This window comes from Cyprinodon tularosa, unplaced genomic scaffold, assembly GCF_016077235.1.
Source record: "Cyprinodon tularosa strain WSP-4 unplaced genomic scaffold, ASM1607723v1 ctg39, whole genome shotgun sequence".
Classification (NCBI taxonomy): Eukaryota; Metazoa; Chordata; class Actinopteri; order Cyprinodontiformes; family Cyprinodontidae; genus Cyprinodon; species Cyprinodon tularosa.
The window spans coordinates 1572946-1590495 of NW_024039107.1; positions in this window are offsets into that span (position 1 = coordinate 1572946).

Below are 17550 nucleotides of genomic sequence, written 5' to 3' on the forward strand. Positions count from 1 at the left end.
TAGCAACTGTTTTCAAAGTAAATATGTTACTGTAGGACCTTATCCTCTTATTATTTATTTATTTAGTTATATTCTTCTGGTATCTTTGAGAAAATGGCCACAAACTAATATTAGAGTAGGATGGTGGAGGAGTTAGTGTTGTCCTCCTCACATATAGACAGGTTTTCTCCAGGTACTCCAGCTTTCTACTACAATCCAAAAGCATTGTTCTCCATAAGAAGTCCTTAAGTATGACTGTGTGCATTCATGATTCTTCTATGATGGACTCTGGACCCTACCTCTCCCATGGTGACTACTAAAGACAGCAAAGACGAGCAGGTGGAGAAAATAGATGGATGAATCTATTCTAATGTGCATTTTGCTTCATTATTTACAGTATTTTAAACAATCATGGTTTTTCTATTCAGATAGAAACCAGTTAGAGTATGAATTGTTGACAACTCTAAAAAAAAAATGTTCATGCTAAATATTGATTTAAATCACATGTTATCCAGTTGTTGCTACCGAGGAGAACTTTTTCATATTTACATCCTGCTTTGGAAAACATTTTCTATAAATCATGAAGTCAACCTGGAGAGACTTATGACGACGGACGGATGGACGGACGGACAGACAGACAGATAGATATTTTATTAATCCCTAAGAAGGGAGATTCACAAACAAAGATTATGGAGATTTATTAATGAATCTGACAGTTTTTAGCACTCGGAATGGCCATGAGCTTGGGTGACCATTGTGAGATGATGTCAATCTATTCGAATGTGCATTTTGCATAATTATTTATGGTATTTTAAACAATCATGGTTTTAAAATGTTAATTCTGATGATACGAGGCTGTAGATATCCTAAAAGTTATGTTTGATATCAGCAGTCAGTACCCTACCCACAATAGAAAGGTATTTGAAGAACCACATAAACTCTTAAACTAACAACTAGCAGGCTAATCAGATAGAGACCAGTTACAATACAAAATTGTTGACAATATACAGTATACAGTAATACACACACCTGTGGATGGTTGCCTCATTACCTGAGAGTGTTTGTCAGTTTTGGGTACTCTAGCCAAGCTGAGTTTTGCTGAGTCAAACTGAGTTTTTGTCAACCTGAGTCTTAATCCTGTTGTTTTTTTCTTTGCCTCTCGGCAGAAAGTCATCCTGCAAACTGGATGTTTTGGACCTTCGCCCCCTGGAAGGATTCTCTGAGCTTCAAACTGTGCTGGGGATTCAAACTGGAGGTTTGGATCTACTTTTCCGCAAAGGATTGTTTGAGCTTCACACTGAGCAGGGGATTCATCTCCACAAGATCCGTTCAAGTACAGAAGGAAATCTAAGTGGCAGTCAGCTCCTCCGTTCCTCAAGGAAACAACTTAACCTGGGTAAACCCTGTCCGCCCTCCAACGAGCAAACCAATTTCTGGAACAACCCGCACCGACTGGATTCAAAGAAAGACACCTTTTCTGGAAACGTGAGTCCTGTTGCCTTTACTCCCTTCTGCAAATCGAAGCTCAAATTTCCCACTGAGCCTGAACTAACCACAGGAAGTTCCCCTTCTCTTTTCAGTCCCGGTTCACCGGTGTTCAGAGCAGCACTGTACCCATCCCTACCAGTTCTCAATAAACCTGTTAAACTTTCCCCTGGTCTCTCTGATTGGTTTTCTGCATGTGGGTCAGATCTTTGAATAAAATCATGACAGAAGGAAGGAATCACATACAAAGATTATGGAGATTTATTAATGAATCTGACAGTTTTTGGCACTCGGAACCTCAGCAAGACAGGCCAGAGGAGAAGGAAGCCAGGAGGAGCCCAGGAGCATGATGAAGGAGATAGGGTGGAGACAGGTTGAAGCTCAGCTAAAGACCAGGAAAGTCTGTGGATAGATCGCTTTGAGCAGAACCTTACAGGATGGTTGGCTGAAGAGGAATGAGGACTTGAAAGTGATTGGCTGGAGCAGAGGCCCGCAATGACGTGAATGCAGGAAATGCTGAGGTGAGTCTTACAGTGTGCAAATATGTGCTAAATTTAATATCACCACGAACCTGAATTTCCTATATATTTAGGTTATCTCAGGCTAAAAAAATGTCTAGATCCCTTACAGAGGTTGCCCGTATCAACTTACCAGATGGTTTGTTTCTCTTCAAAAGATAATCATAGAAAATATCTCTCCCATCCTAAACAAAATAAATATGATCAAAACCAATTTGATTCAGTCAGTAAATGTAGCATCTGCACTATTTTGCAAAAAAATAAAAAAGCCATAAACACCAGGATAAAAATATGTCAAAGTCATAGAAAGATACAGCAGTAATCCCGGTCCAATAAAGTAACCCATATTGGTATATTACCTCTTATACCACTCCTTGTGCAATTGTATCTGTTTGTAACTCAAAATGGCTGTTAGGATTAAAGTCTTCAGTGGCACTCAATAGCCGGTGAACGTCCACTTCACACATATCGGCAGTGTAAAGGACAGAAAGTTGCTTGGCGCCTGGCTGGGGATTGTTTCCATTTCCTGGTTGACTGCTTCAGTAGTTGCCACTGACGAGGGAGGGGTCATTACTCCTCCCATCACATTCTGCCACCCTCAGACCGTGGTCTGGAAAGGCTAACCTTTTTTTCGCCCCTCCAAAACCAAATCAATAACACTTTGGCCACGAACTGGGAAACACTGTGTTGGCATTAATCACCTGCTCTTCCATGCTTGACTCTGCAGTTTCTTTCTTTACTCTGAGTGCTGTTGATGTTGTGAAGCTTTCGCCTTTGAGTCTCACTTTATCTTGAATAAATCCAATGGATTTAGCAAGAAACCTGAACAAATAACATGATAAAAGCGCCAATACAAGATAACTGATTAGAAGCTACCTTTGTATGAGCACTGGCAGCTGGACAACTTCACATCCCTCATTTTGATTGTTCCTTTCTGTTTTTCCTCCTGAGATTTCATGCACACCAATCATTTCAATCATCTGAATAGTCATTTTAGGGTCTAACGATCCCCTCGTTTTAGAATCTTTTGAGAATCCACATCCTGACTCGATTCGAGTTAATTCACCCCACCGTTGGCTTGCTTCACACTCGTCAAGTGTTCCCTGTCCTTCCTGTGATTGCATTAGCAGGAGCCAGATATCAGCCTTGCAGTCCCATCCGCATAAATACTCCTCTCGAGGCTCTTGTGTAAGCACGTACAGGTGCAGCCATAGAGGCCCTCGCTAGCGTTGGCAGGAAACAGGTGTCTGGCTATTGATAGCGTCCTGATGAAGGGGGGGATATGAGGAGTTGGGGAGGGGGGCATGCTATGAAAATCAGGTGGGTTGTTGTGTGGTCCCTCCAGTACAGCAACTACTAATTGTTACCAACGCTTTAGAGTCTATTTTCGTGGCCGGATGCCAGACGGTTGCGGTAGACGAGAGGAGGTAGAGAAGAAAGAAAGTTGGTGTTTATAACAGGTTGTTGATTCCTGATGAAAAGTGACCCCAGGGATCCCTTTAACACCTGGCTAGTAGAGAAATGAAATTATTAATAGACTATAGATGTGTGCAGGTGTATGTTTTCATGCTTTCTGCACAGTTTCAATGTGCAAATATCAGTTTGGACCAAGTGTGACTTCCAGGAAAAGCAGCCTTTGTGTTTATTTGTGGTTTTAACTGAACCGTAAAACATGTAGGTAGACATCATGAAAACAAAAATGTAAAAAAAAAAGGTGTAATTTCAACTAAAAAGAGTTTCTAATTTTAAAGAAATAATACTTCAGAACAAATGTATAATACATCTTTTGCATCAGCACAACCATCAACTCAGCATAAAAATGACGCAGTCAACAGTTGGGCAATCTTTGTAGTCCTGTCAGTGAGTCATCTCAATGCCATCCTGGCCCAATGTGGAAAAGTCATTAAGCTTAAACCTAATAACTGGCTGTGCCACCCTTGGCAACAACAGCTGCCATCAAGTGTTTAGGATAACTGCCAGTAAGCTTTTAACATCGCTGTGGAGGAATTCGGTATTTGGCAGAACTCTTTCAATTTAGCAACACTGGTTTGTTTACCAGTTTAACCTCCTGAGCCGCTCTCCTTGGGTTAAAGATCAGGTTTGGACCAGAACACTTAAAATCCTTCCTTTTTCCGTTTTTGAGCCAATGAGACATTGAGTTGCACTTGCATTGACCTAGTGTTGCACATTATCTTCTCTCTTCAGTCCAAAGAATGTCTTTCAAATAATTCAAAAATGTAACAGGATTTTATGTTCTTTTTGTTCAGCTGTGGTTCTGGAATCTTAAAATAACCTTTCCCTTCCTTATATCTCTTTAGATGGGTACGTTCAGCTCTGCTGCATGAGACATCCTCACAGAGCAGTGCCTCTAGTGGCAGCTGAGTAGTTTTGCACTGAGAGAGGGAGGAAAGAAACTGGAAGCGACATGAAATCGATCCCTAAAACACCTTGATCTTCCAATTAGATCCGCTCAGTGGCTGCGGTGAGATGGTAACTGTGATAAGTGCAGGTTGGAATGAGGCGGGGAGGAGGTGAAACCTACACAGGTACGTCTGTCACGGGTAATTACCTTCTCAGCGCCCTCGCCTCTCCAAGCTGCCAGTCGTCTGTCTGTCAGAGAGATCGGTTTACCTCTTGTCTGCGAGTGTGTGTGTGCGTGTGTGTGTTCACGGGTGGGAACAAAGTGAATGTTTATGGAGGAGCATGCAGAGAATGTGCATCTCTGTCAGGATGAGAGAGTGTGTATGGAAACATGGAGATCATTTGTATAAGTGAGCACGTCTGTGGAGAAAACAAGAGAGCAGTGAGCGCGCGTACAGGTGTGTTGACACGAGCTGCAAATGAGAATATGCAAAGGAAAACTGTTTCTGTGTACATCTGTGTTGGGGATGAGAGGAGGAATGAAATATCTTCATCTGCTGGAATTTAGACATTTCAAAACAGATAAACATTCTATTTCACTATAGGATTTTATTTAAGGGAGTAACGGGGAGCTAAAAAGCAGCACCCTTTTCTTTCACACCTGTGTTTGTAATTTCTATTTTTATTAAAACAAAATGTGTTTTAACATCTCTAACAAATGTTATTGTGTGAAAATATATCTTTAATCTAATCTGTAAACATTAGAAATAAAAAATGCAAAAAGCTTTAAAACGAACTAAAATGATGTCATGAAAAGTTGAAAAATATCAAATTATTAGGATATAATTACTGAAAATTCTGCCTTTTTTTATGTGATATTTGAGAAAAACATAAAGAAATCTTAGAAAACATGACTGTCCCAAATTAGAGAAAAACTGGAGGTTTGTTGGTGGATTTTGTTACGACTGTTGATGTTTAGTCATCACATCTCTTCTCATAGCTCCACATTTCAAAAGATTTTATTTTTTATTTTTTGTCGGGTTCATTTTCTTAAGAAGAACTGAAATACACGAATTATCTGTACTTTTCCTGCAGGAAGGAGAGACAGTTGAACCCCAGACTCAAACATACTGTCTCCCACTGGACCTCCTCCGCAGAGCGTTTTATTAACAGAACATGACGCATGGTTACAAACAGAGTTTTGTTCTGACAGAACAATTGATCAGTTCATAAAGACAGAATGCTCCATCAGAATAACAAGGCAGGATGGTCTCCTGACTGAATCATGAGACAGGAGTGGAGCATCCCCTCCAACAAATGTTTCATAAGCACACATTAATTTCATAATCATCATTGAATAAACCTAACATTTTTAACAAAACATTTATTAAACAATGATTGAACAATGAACAGTTAAAAAACTCAGGTCATCAGCACATCATTATAATAGCAGCTTGTTATATTTTAGCTTTCCTGAGTCAGAAATGATGCACAATACACTATTAAAACCCCACAGTTGTAAAAAAAAAAAAACCTTAAAATCCCCAAAGGCTCTGTGGAAGCAAAACTCCAGCCTCAACCTGGCCTTGACGTTACACTTTCACAGAGCCACTGCGGATTTGAAGGGTTTTTGTCCTTTCGAGTCATGTAGATTGCAAATTTTGGCTTCAGAGATTAAATAATTTAAAATTCTGGATTTGAAAGCATTTTAAAAGAAGATAAGGAGGTTTCAAAGTTTTCTTTAAACTTAAATATTCTTAAAGGCTTAATTAAAGGCTTAGTTTAACGTAAAATATTTGAAATATAAATGGATCTATTACTATTTTCTGACAGTCCTGTGTTGGAGTTAAATCTAAAATTCACCCATTCGATATGTCGTATTAGGCAATGTTGCTTGTTTGGTAACAATTTTTATCTTTTTATTTTTAAATTAGGTAGAGAATGGAGTTGACCGATGTGAGGCATTTTATATCAAATCAAATGTTATCCTTCTACTGTGATGTAAAATGCGATTTCCATGTGTTTTTTTTTTTGGAAAACACTCTCTACAACACGCATATGAACATGTTCGGTTTCCTCTTCAACAATTTGTTTTATGATCTGTTATATTTTGTAGAGCTGACTGGTCCAAACAGGTAGAAATCTGGCAAAAAGCTTTTCAATTGTACTGAATTAAAAGTGACTGGCAGTGTTGGATTTTTTTCAATCAAATATCCTCACAACTCATGTAGCTTCGTACTGACTAAAAGATATGGGTGTAAATAATAATTGTTTTTTATCGATGCATCGATCCAAAAGCCGACGATCCGATGCATCGATACGTCCGCAAGATATTCGATTCATGTTTGTTTTTTTCCTCCGGTCTATTTTTATCCATTTGCTTCTGGGCGTAATTCTCCCTCCCGTGCTGCGGTGGCGCTAAACCTATTTTGCCCTCCTACCTCGCTTCCTGGTTATACTCTTACAGCAGTGTGTTGCAGTAAGCTTGACAGAGACATTTTTGATTTATGCTCAATATTGAAGCGTGGTCTGTGCTACACGCTGTGGGTCTAGATACGGCCGAGGAGGCGAGGAAGTGGGGGCGAGTTTAGTCCAACGACGGAGGGACATGGGGGCCAAAAAGGGCGGAGATCCAGGTGGAAAAAGGGTCCCAGCGTTCTCGCGCACCTCGCTCTTCAAACTTCACGAGTTGTTTTCCGCAATTTCGGTCATAAAAACAAAACAAGCCGGCCCCCTGTCTGCGGCGCTGTCTGCGATCAGCTACAATTGGGGAGCGTCTCTCAAGGGGGCGGGGACGTCGACACTCTGGAGCCGAGGTATTGCATTGAACTCATTGCACTGATTTTGCGCAGTATTTTTGCAGTATTTTTTGATGCAATTTTTTTACTTCTGTTATTTGCTGTTGTTTCTAAAAAAAAATGCATAACAATATTACAGCTTTCATTGATTTATTTCAAACTTGAAACTTTGCTTAGCCTGTAAGGTGTAAAAAAATAAATAAAATAATATTAAAAAAATTCAACCGATTAATCGATTAATCAAATTGAATCGAATCGTGGTGTATTCTTGATTATCGAAAATAATCGAATCGTTGGGAAAATACATCAATGTATAAGAATTTGCAGTATTTGCACCTACTTTCTATTGAAAGATTCCTAGCAGTAGAGTGTTTCAGTGGCTTTTTATGGATAAAAATAAACAGTTAAATGTGTTAAATTAGCAGGCTAAAGAATTTGTTTTGAAGTTATTGCATTGCTAAGACAAAAGACATCCAGATAACACCTTTACTGCTTTTGCAGAGTTCTTCATCGGGACAGTTTGAACTCCAGGTCAAATCAAGTACTGACTTAGAGAAGCTGTCCAGCACCCTCCTTTCTCTGAACAGTTCCTCTCTATCGTCTTGACCGGAAGGTTGTGTGGGGTTAGATATAATGTGAAGCCCAACATAATGGACTTGAGAAGTTGAATTTGCACCATTAAGTCATTAAATGTGGTATAAGTTTCCTCTATGGAACATTTTCTATGATAACACCCTTACACATTCTAACAAACATGTTCCATATTCCATGTTTACTCTTTAGACCTTTTGACAGGAACAGAAACTTTGGCAGAAAGACTGCATGTTTCTGTAGGTGTGGATGGTGAGGAGAGAGACACCAGTGGTGTGAGAAGGACTGTAAGCGTGAAAATGCTCTGAGTGAGACAGCTTGTACCTGGAGAAAAAAAAAAAAAGCTAGATCTGTGTGCGCCTGTTTGCTGCCACCTCCTCTTAGGTTTCCACTTACCTTTATCCGACAGCACAAAGAGCTCATTGAAAAGTGAAACAGTAGCCGTCCGACGGGAGGGATTGTTGTGCAAACAGGCGAGCACAAAGGAGGTTGTGTTAAGAGGCGAGAACAGGTAATAGAGCAGACATAATGGGAGCTAAGTACCTGTAATCCTCGGAGATATCACTCCAGACAAGAGGGGGACCGTGGGTCTTTCCCTCGGGGTGGTGTAATTGGTCCCTCGCCAGGTTAGAGGGAGTGCGCACCGGTTGAGGGCGGGGTATCAGGTGTGAGAAGGGTGTCAGCTGCTCTGAGTGCCTTCTATTGATCCAGGAAATAAACTGTGTCCTTGGGTAGTAGAAAACAGATAAAAAAGCAAAAGTAATGTCGGATTTACAGGTGTGCACCAAAAGAAACAGGGTAACATCTAATTTAATCTGTGATATATTTGGCTTTTTGGCTTTCAAACCAATTTGTCCAAGTGCTGCAGCATCATGAGTTGGAGTTACATGATTAAATTAAAGCTAAATGAAAAGATGTGTGCGACGCTTCCACATGCATGCCCTGCACATGTGCCAGTTCGTCCCATTTCTTCTGGATATCAGCTAATTGTGCATTTCACTTCTGCTCAAGTGACTCTTTCAAAGTAAAACAGATATGGAGTGTGGAAAGCGCCGAGAGCGACGTTGAGAAGAGAAGGACGAGCAGACAGACATTGGAGGGGGGAGAAAAAAGAAGAAAAAATAAGAAGCAGCAGAAGAGATAAGAAACAGGAAAGACAGCTGCTCTTTTCCCTCTCATTTCATCCAGTTATTGGTTAACTCGGTGGAAAGAAAGTAAATGTTCAAGGGATTTCAGGTCAGCCTCTGCCTCCCCGAAGGTAGATGTGCGCTCCACTTCAGGTCTAATTCAACTCTTGTGTAGTATTGATCGCGGCGGCGTCCACAAGGGAGCCCGCTGGTCTTTCTTCAGACCAAGGTAGACAACGGTGAAAGAAAAATGTGCTGTAAAACGCTTCCTTTCCTCATGCTCTCCCCTGCTGACATCAAGTCTTCTTTACTTTTTTCTTCCTCGACCCACTCCTGAGTGCATTTGTTTATTTTTTTTGCTCCTTCAGGTTCTGCTGCAGAGTGATTGAACACCTTTGGAGCGCTGCCGGAGGGACCGCCGTTGGCTCGTCACTTACTGTAAATTGAACAGGAGGACAGGTTCTGTGTTTTCTGCTTAGATGTGCAGGTATACGGGAAATTGTTGGGGTGTTTTACTTTCGGCGTGATGAGCTGATTCAGCTGGACTCAGCTTGCGGGGGGGAGGGCAGGGGGCGGTGGACGGACAGCTGCAGAAGGGTGATGGTGGGGTGGACCAGGGGGTGGTGATGGGGAGGAAGTTGTGGAAGAAGTAGTACCTCAGATGAGAAAAATATGGATTCCTGTCGGCAAGACAAATTGATCTCCAGTGTGTGGGAGGAGCAGAGACGCTTGTGAAGGGAAATCTGCTGAGAGAGGCCTGAAAACAGGAGGAAGAACAGGACGGAGCTGGACTTTGCACTCCAAGTGTGTGCATCAAGGAGCAGCAGCTGAACCAGGACTCTCCAAACTAACAGATCATTAGATATTATAGATGCATGAACCTTGATCCTTAAAACTTAGCAGTGATACAGGCTGTAATTTTTATGATTGTTAAATATATGATGCTCACAGGTAATGCAGTCGGGTTGCTAATGTTTGCTATATATATATGGTTTTTGAGGCAAAACTTAGACATTCAAAGGTAATAATTAAGTAGAATATATTGAATATTAATAGTTCAAATACGTGTTGAACTAGTGGATGGTTAAAGGAATAGTACACCCAAAACATGATTAGCCTTCATTTTCTACTCACCCCCATGCTGAACAACACTCTGGAGTACTTTTTTGATATCTCAAATGCATCTGGAGATCTGGGAGGCTTCTTGCTGTCTGCTGACATTCAAATAATGGAGGTCTATGGTGCCCGAGGCAGAAAGGTCCATAAAAGTCCACAAAAAACGTGTCAATATTCCTCCATACTGCTCGTCCAATGTATTCCAAGTGTCCTGAGTGGGTAGCATCCAGAATTTACTCGAAACAAAGTCATTTAGAATGTTTTTAGAGCCTAAACAGTAGTAGTAGTAATGTCAGCAGACAGCAAGAAGCCTCCCAGATCTCCAGATGCGTTTGAGATATCAAAAAAGTACTCCAGAGTGTTGTTCAGCATGGGGGTGAGTAGAAAATGAAGGCTAATCAGGTTTTGGGGTTACTATTCCTTTAAGCTGCTTAGTGGGTTAAAGGGGAATAAAATGGATAATGGTATAAACTAAATTCAAATGCAAAAGACAGCTACTCAGAAACATGTCCAAGAATATATAACAAGCCATGCAACATATAGTATCATAAAACTGCAGCACAGATCTGAGAGGACAGTTGGTCTACAGGTTGGTGGACAGAAGAGTGTTTGGTTACTATTACAGAGAATACAGCTGGGTTTTTTTTTGCAGTTACTGGATTGCATGTAACCTGGCAGTAGCCAGGTTGATCTGTTTAGAACCGAGTTTAGTGCTACTTTATCCATCTGGGATGGCTGCTGTTGAGTCTGTCGTTGAAAATCAGGGATGTTTAGTACAATACATCGAGTTGATTGGGTGCAAGCTAGTACCTGCCTCCCATAATATGCTTTCAGCCAATCGTTGACACCATCATTGTCACCCAGCTTCATAGCAGAGATACCCAGCTTAACAGCTTCAGCGACTTGGTCGTCCATGAGAGCCACTAATGGAGACACGATAATCACAATTGGATTCGTCCGCAGCTTCTTAAATGTTTTTGCAACTAGCAGAGTAAGCTGGGAAATCTAACTTTTTCCAAATCCTGGCAGAAGAAAAGAACAGACATCTTTCCCATATAAAAGTTCTTCTCTTTGCTCCTTTTTTTAAATGAACAATTATCGCGATTTTAGCTAGAACGGAGTCAATATCGGTATTGACTTGTAGGTCCTCCAGGGTAGCCACGTTTGTAATGCCCTTCTGACTGTAATCGTTCCTTCAGTCCCGCACCGAAGAAGACTGCTGGCATGTCATTGGTCCGACCCGCTGACTGACGTATTAGCGGGAGTCTTTAAAGGTGTATTTGTTTTGAGACTGAAAACAGAGGGTGCCCTTTATCATTATTCAATGGATTATCAATGTTGATGTTTCGGTCGACTAAAAATACTTTAAAATTTCAATATCGGGTCATCAACACTTTAGTTCACCTTACCATAGATATAAATTCACCTTACATTAATATAAATGAATCAACTGTAAGATCACCATATGATTCCATATTGGCTGTAGGTTGTTAGTTGTTCATTTAAGAAAAAAAATGACAAGTTACCCCTTAAACTTTGACACTTTTAGTTAAGAGAAAGATTTGGACTGTGTATTTTAGGGTATTTCGGCATTTAGTTTATCCAGTTTTGTTTACTGAATCAATGAATTTGTAATTGAGCTCATGCTTTATTGGAGAAGACTGCAGGCCTGCATTTAGCCTGATTACTTTCCCCAGGCTCAGTCCAGTCTGGCTTTATCTCTAACCCAACTTTATGTAAAATAGGCCATTTTTGGTTGGTTATTTTAGTTTTGGGTCTCTTATTCATGTTTAGAGTAAATGTGTCTCATGTTAACCCTTTAAAAAAACAAAAACAAACAAAAAACAGACATGACTGGTTCACTCATTATCCAGCATTTCAATTCTGCAGTAAAATCTAAAGCTATTATAGGATTAGGAGATTACAAGGCCTTAAAATTAACTTCTATATGCACATGCATTTTGTAGCTATTGCATAAATAAAGAAGGTGTTTAATTTCAGCTTATTCTTGGATATTTACCTAGTGAATAAAAGCGGCTGTGTAAAGTCGATAAGTGTGTGTATCTGCAAATGTAAGACTCCCAACACCTGTTTCAACCCCCACCTTCTGCATTCAGCGAACCAAAAAGACAGACCCACACGTCTGTGTAAACAGGAAAGGAGTTATGTGAACAGAAATGCTAAATGTCCCCCAGGGAAACGAGGAGCAGTTCATCTTTTTGATTCCCCTGATGATCAGTATTTCAACTGATAGGTTAATGCACATAATAGGTTGTCTATAGTGTTTTTAACAAAATCTAGCATTTGCTTCAAACACACAGGACACTAAAAACTCCTTATACTGATCAAGCAGACATCCGGCGTATTGCTTCCTTGAAGCATCAAAAGCTTCATCCATAAATCATGCGGCAGCAAAGGTAGGTGTCACACAAAGAAATCCATGGAAGCCTTAACAGGTTATCGCTTCTTTCTCTAACCCATAAATCAAACGCAGAGAATGTAGGAGGACACATTTCAGGAGTTTCACAAATGCACAAACACCTCTGTTACTCAGGAGCCGTCTGATGATTTCAAATGTTCGCCATCTGTAAAGGCAGCCGCAGAGGTTTGAGCTCCGAGCTCCAGCCGCGTGACACCGTTATCGCTGCGGCGCCACAGATTGACACCTGTCACGCCGCATTCCAGCCACCCCGCCCCGCCACGAGTAACAATGACGGACAGGTCGGCGCACCAAACCTGAGGAAGCCCCCGTGGCTTCCCCAGTCTCCATGATGGAGGTAAAAATAAAAGAGGAGCTGCTTCACTCGTTTCATGTCAATGTCAACTCAATCTAAGGTTATTGTTTATAGATTTATCTCTAAATCATTGCATCATATTTATAAGCTTTAAAATATGTACAATTACTCAATCAGGTGAAAAGGAAACACAATTATTAAAGTTTCTTTCAATAATTGTCAAAATTTTTAAGCATATGTGCACCTTTAGCAATGTTTAATTGGGTTCAAACATGACATTATAGAGAAATATTTCTACTAGCTTCATTTTAAAATGGCAAAGACAACAGAAGAACGGGGAGAAGTGAGCTGATTTCAAATGAATAGGTAGGCAAAACTTGCCCATTTCTATAGTTGAATACATCTGTGTCAAATGTGACAAACAAGGACAGAAAATCACTGAAATATGTCTCGGCTTTATGCACAATAAGGAGTATCATGTGGAAGCACACATACCTTGAAGTTAGTTGTTTAAAGACTGTAAAAAGGCTTCAACAATTCTCAATGAGAACCATTAGATGCTACACAGACAGCAATATCCTAACACCAGGGTTCAGTGATGTGCAAAGATACGGATAAAAAGAGAGAATCCAGCTGCAAACAAAAAGGAAGGCCTTATATCTGAAATTTCAAAATATTACAACCTGGCTTTGACACTGTCAGGACTCCTGTCTGTGTTTTTGTGTTTCTGTGTTTGTCTCCCTTCATCCACCAGGAGGCGCCTGGCTCTGGTCCGCCTCCTCACACACCTGCTGATGGTTTCCTCGTTAACGGAGTGTTCTTAAGCTGCTGACTGCCACTACCTCGACGCCAGAGTGTTTGCCAGTTTGGGGTACTCTAGCCAAGCTGAGTTATGATGAGTCAACCTGAGTTTTAACATTGTTTTGTCTTTTGCCTCTCGGCAGGAAGTCATCCTGCTAACTGGATTTTTCGGACCTTCTCTCCCTGGAAGGATCAACTAAGCTACAAACTGAGCTGGGGTTCAAACAGGAGGTTTGGATCCACTTTTCCCAAGAGATCATTTGAGCTTCACACTGAGAAAGGGATTATTCTCCACTACGACCCGTTCAAGTACCGCAGGAAATCTGAGTGGCAGTCAGTTTCTCTGTTCACCTACAAACAACCGCATTCTGGTTAAACCCTGTTCCGCCCTCCACCGAATCAGACAAACACTGGAACCACAGCACACAGACAGGAGTCAAGGATTCAACAACTTCTCTGGAAACATGAGTCTGCAACTAAATCCTCCTCTTCAAGTTCACAAGTCAAATTTCCAACTGAGCCTGAACTAACCACTGTGTCTTCCCCTCACTTTTCAGTTCCGGTTGAGCAGTGTTCAGAGCAACACTTCTCTCTGTATTATCTCTTTAATAAACCTGTTAAACCTTTCCCCTGGTCTCCTTGTTTGGTCTTCTGCATTTTGGGTCTGAACTTTAGTAAAATCACGACAGACACTAATGCCCGGTCAGTCTGTCCTAAACGCCGTCCAGCAAGTGACCACACAATGGTGGTGAATATGTCTGATGGTTTATTAGCCTAATTTGAATGTGATTTCAAATGTGCCAATCAGATCTTTCCAAACATCGAAAGGTTGGAACTTTCACATCCATAGCTTCGTCATGACCAATATGGGCAAATCTATCTTAATATTCTGCTGATTTAAAAAAATTATTTTCCTTTGCAATATGTCCATAAAATAACAAATAGGTGAAAAAACTGAACCTGAATATAACTCTGTAAACAACATGGTAGTGGCGGATGTAAACACCTGAGATATAGCAATATTTCAGTGGGCGGCATCACCCTCCAACTACTTCAGCTCTTCTTTTGTACCTTTCATCCAAATCCAACCAATAATTCCTAATAATACCGTCTCCGAGGTCTGCTACCATCAAGGGTGCATCCGAACATCCGTCCTAACCCCTCCGTCATTCTATAGAGCGGAGACTATATAGTGGACTTCATAGTGAACTAACGGTTCGGACAGATAATCACTACTTTTCACTCCCCGTTGGTAATGTGACTCCGGCCTCCTGCACGATACCTGAGCCATCTTTGTTCATTCTCTCTCAGTTTAGGTGCAACTTTTGGGTCCATATTTGTGCTTTTATTAGATTCTCCCTCTAAGTGAATCTTTTATTTTTATAAGACCAGCCATGTTTCATGATGTTTAATTCTGTTATTTTCCTCTTTCTTTTATTTTTACATTTACTTGTATCACTTTAAATTATGTATGTGAAATGCACTATAAATAATTAGTATTATCTTTTTTTTTCAATAACAACCAGCATTTTTACCTCCAGGTACATGCTTTTAGAACCACATCTAGACTACCAGTAGAGCAGGTGGCACCTGAGCAGGGCGATGATCCAAAATCAATAGAATGATTCACTAGACACAAACAGAACCCAATCCAGTGGTAATATCTGTAAACAGGCCTTAATCCCAGAGAATCCATAGAGATTATGCAAAAGTTCCACTTTTTTCAGATCTAACCGAGAAAGATTGACAATCTGTTCACTACAGTCAACTAATTAATGAATGATTAGGTATTGATATGTCTAAATGGTGCTAAAGGTTTGGAAATATGTTGTAAAAAATGTGGCTTCCTGTCTGACAGCCATGGAGCCAGAATTTGTTGCCAATTTTTGCCATGTTGAGCTTTGTTTTCTCAACAACTTTAATTAAAAACTGCCAGATATTTAGGATTTTCAAATATCCCTCCTTTAAGGCGTCTTTCAATGTTTGTGTTTCTGTTCCAAGCGTCGGGGTCGGAGAAGTGGAATAAGCATCCTCATTGAGGAGGACAAGAGCAATGATCGATGCCGATGGCGTAATCAGGCCTTTATTTGAAGGGGGTCGCTGATTCTCAGTCCATCAAGGTTAAGAGTGCGGCACTTGTCACGGCGTGATTTATTATTGCCAGGACCAGACGAACAACGCCGCATGCCTCCGAGAGGTAGGAGGGGGGTTAGGGATTGAGTCAATGAGTCCCCGCCGTTTGGATTAATAAGCCCAGACGTTATGTGTGAGGCACATTTTGGAAATTAGCCTTGAAAAATTAGCATGCCACCATCAATCGGCATCAAATGATTCAAGGGGCGGGGTCTGGCCTTATTTAAATGGTATTCATCATCACAGGCATGCAGCCTAAAGAGCACCACACAGTCATCTCAGTATCTCTTTGTTGTTGGCCGTTCAACTGTGGAAGTGATTGAGTTTCCTCCCGATCCGTCAGTTCTTCGCTTTGACATGAGAATGAAAGTTTAAACTCCTGTTTTGTTTGGAGATTTGACAAATATTAAAAATGAAACATACACAACTTCCTGATAGTGCTGTAGCTTCATCATTTTCTTTGTGAATGGGGAATAAAGTGCTGCGGTGAAAGAGACGTCGCCGTGACGGATGCCTATTTACAAACAGAAGTGCGGCGGGACACTCTCGCCTGTCCGCCAGAACTCTGTGGTATGAGAGACGAATGGAGCGGAAACTGCATTTTTCATCCTGTTCCCCTCCGCTTGCACGGCCCTTACACACCCCACACAACAGGGAACACATGTAATGCATCACTCCGTGATTTCTGACAGCGAGGTGGAGGTAATAACTTTAGGAACGCTGCTCCGCTAGGCTCGACGCTCTTATGTTGGCCATCGATCTGTTGGGCTGGGAGACAACTCATTTCAGTGTCGTGACTCGCCATGATAGACCGGCGAGCCTCGAACCCCCTCGACCGCTTCCTGCCTCGGCGTTTCCAGCGAGCCGCTGTCAAGGCGACAGCGTGTCGGACGCTTGGTGAGTCTATTGATCTGCCACGGGTGGATGGGCAGAGAGGGAGCGGGGACATTCTCCTCAGGCACTTTCTCTATTTGTGTGGATCTTGTCATGCAGCCACACAGATCTGTCATCACATCTGAGATTTACTGAGCGGACGATACTTTTTTGGCCCCGTTGAACATTTTGATTACAGTGGGTTTTTTTTTAAGGGAAATATTAACAGTATTTCTCATTAGAATTCATTCCTAAAGTGAGAAATCTACTTAACTTGAATTAACTCAAGATAATCATGATGTACATCAACTATTTTGCAGCAAATATTTCTCCTTTATGGATAAAGACAACTGAACTAATAAAAAGCATCTAAAGTTTTGAATCAGGTCATCATAGCAGTTATTTCTTTTGCTATTCTGAAAGTTGTGGATGTTTCTCTGGATGTTTCTCTCATCTAATAAATGGGTCTTGAATAGGGCTTTCCTGGAAGCAGAGGAAATAAATCAGACATTTATATCTGGTGCGTTAGAGTGGAGCTGTTTCCCAAACCTGCAGCAGGACGACCATCAAACACCAGGACAGTTCTCCATTTCCCAGACTTCTAGAACGACCTTTACTATCATTACCACATATATCCAATTAAGAATAATAATAATAAAAAAAATTTTTTTCAGTAATTTGGTTCAAAAAATAATCTTAAAGTTTTTTACACCCGGATTTATTTTATTTCAGTATTTGGTACAAGTACAAATACTTCGTTACTATACTCAAGTAGATTTTTCTGATATTTTTACTTTACTACTTATTTTTATGCCGACTTTTTACTTCTACTCCTTACATTTTTACACAATTATCTTTACTTTCTACTCCTTACATTTAAAAAAATTGGCTCGTTACTTTAGTTTTGAATCATTTCAATGGAGTTACCTTTAATATTTTTCACGTCATCAATACCAAATTCAATCTAATTGGATGGGAATCTACGTTGCATTTGACGCACCACTACAAGATGAATCAACAGATTCGGCGGCAT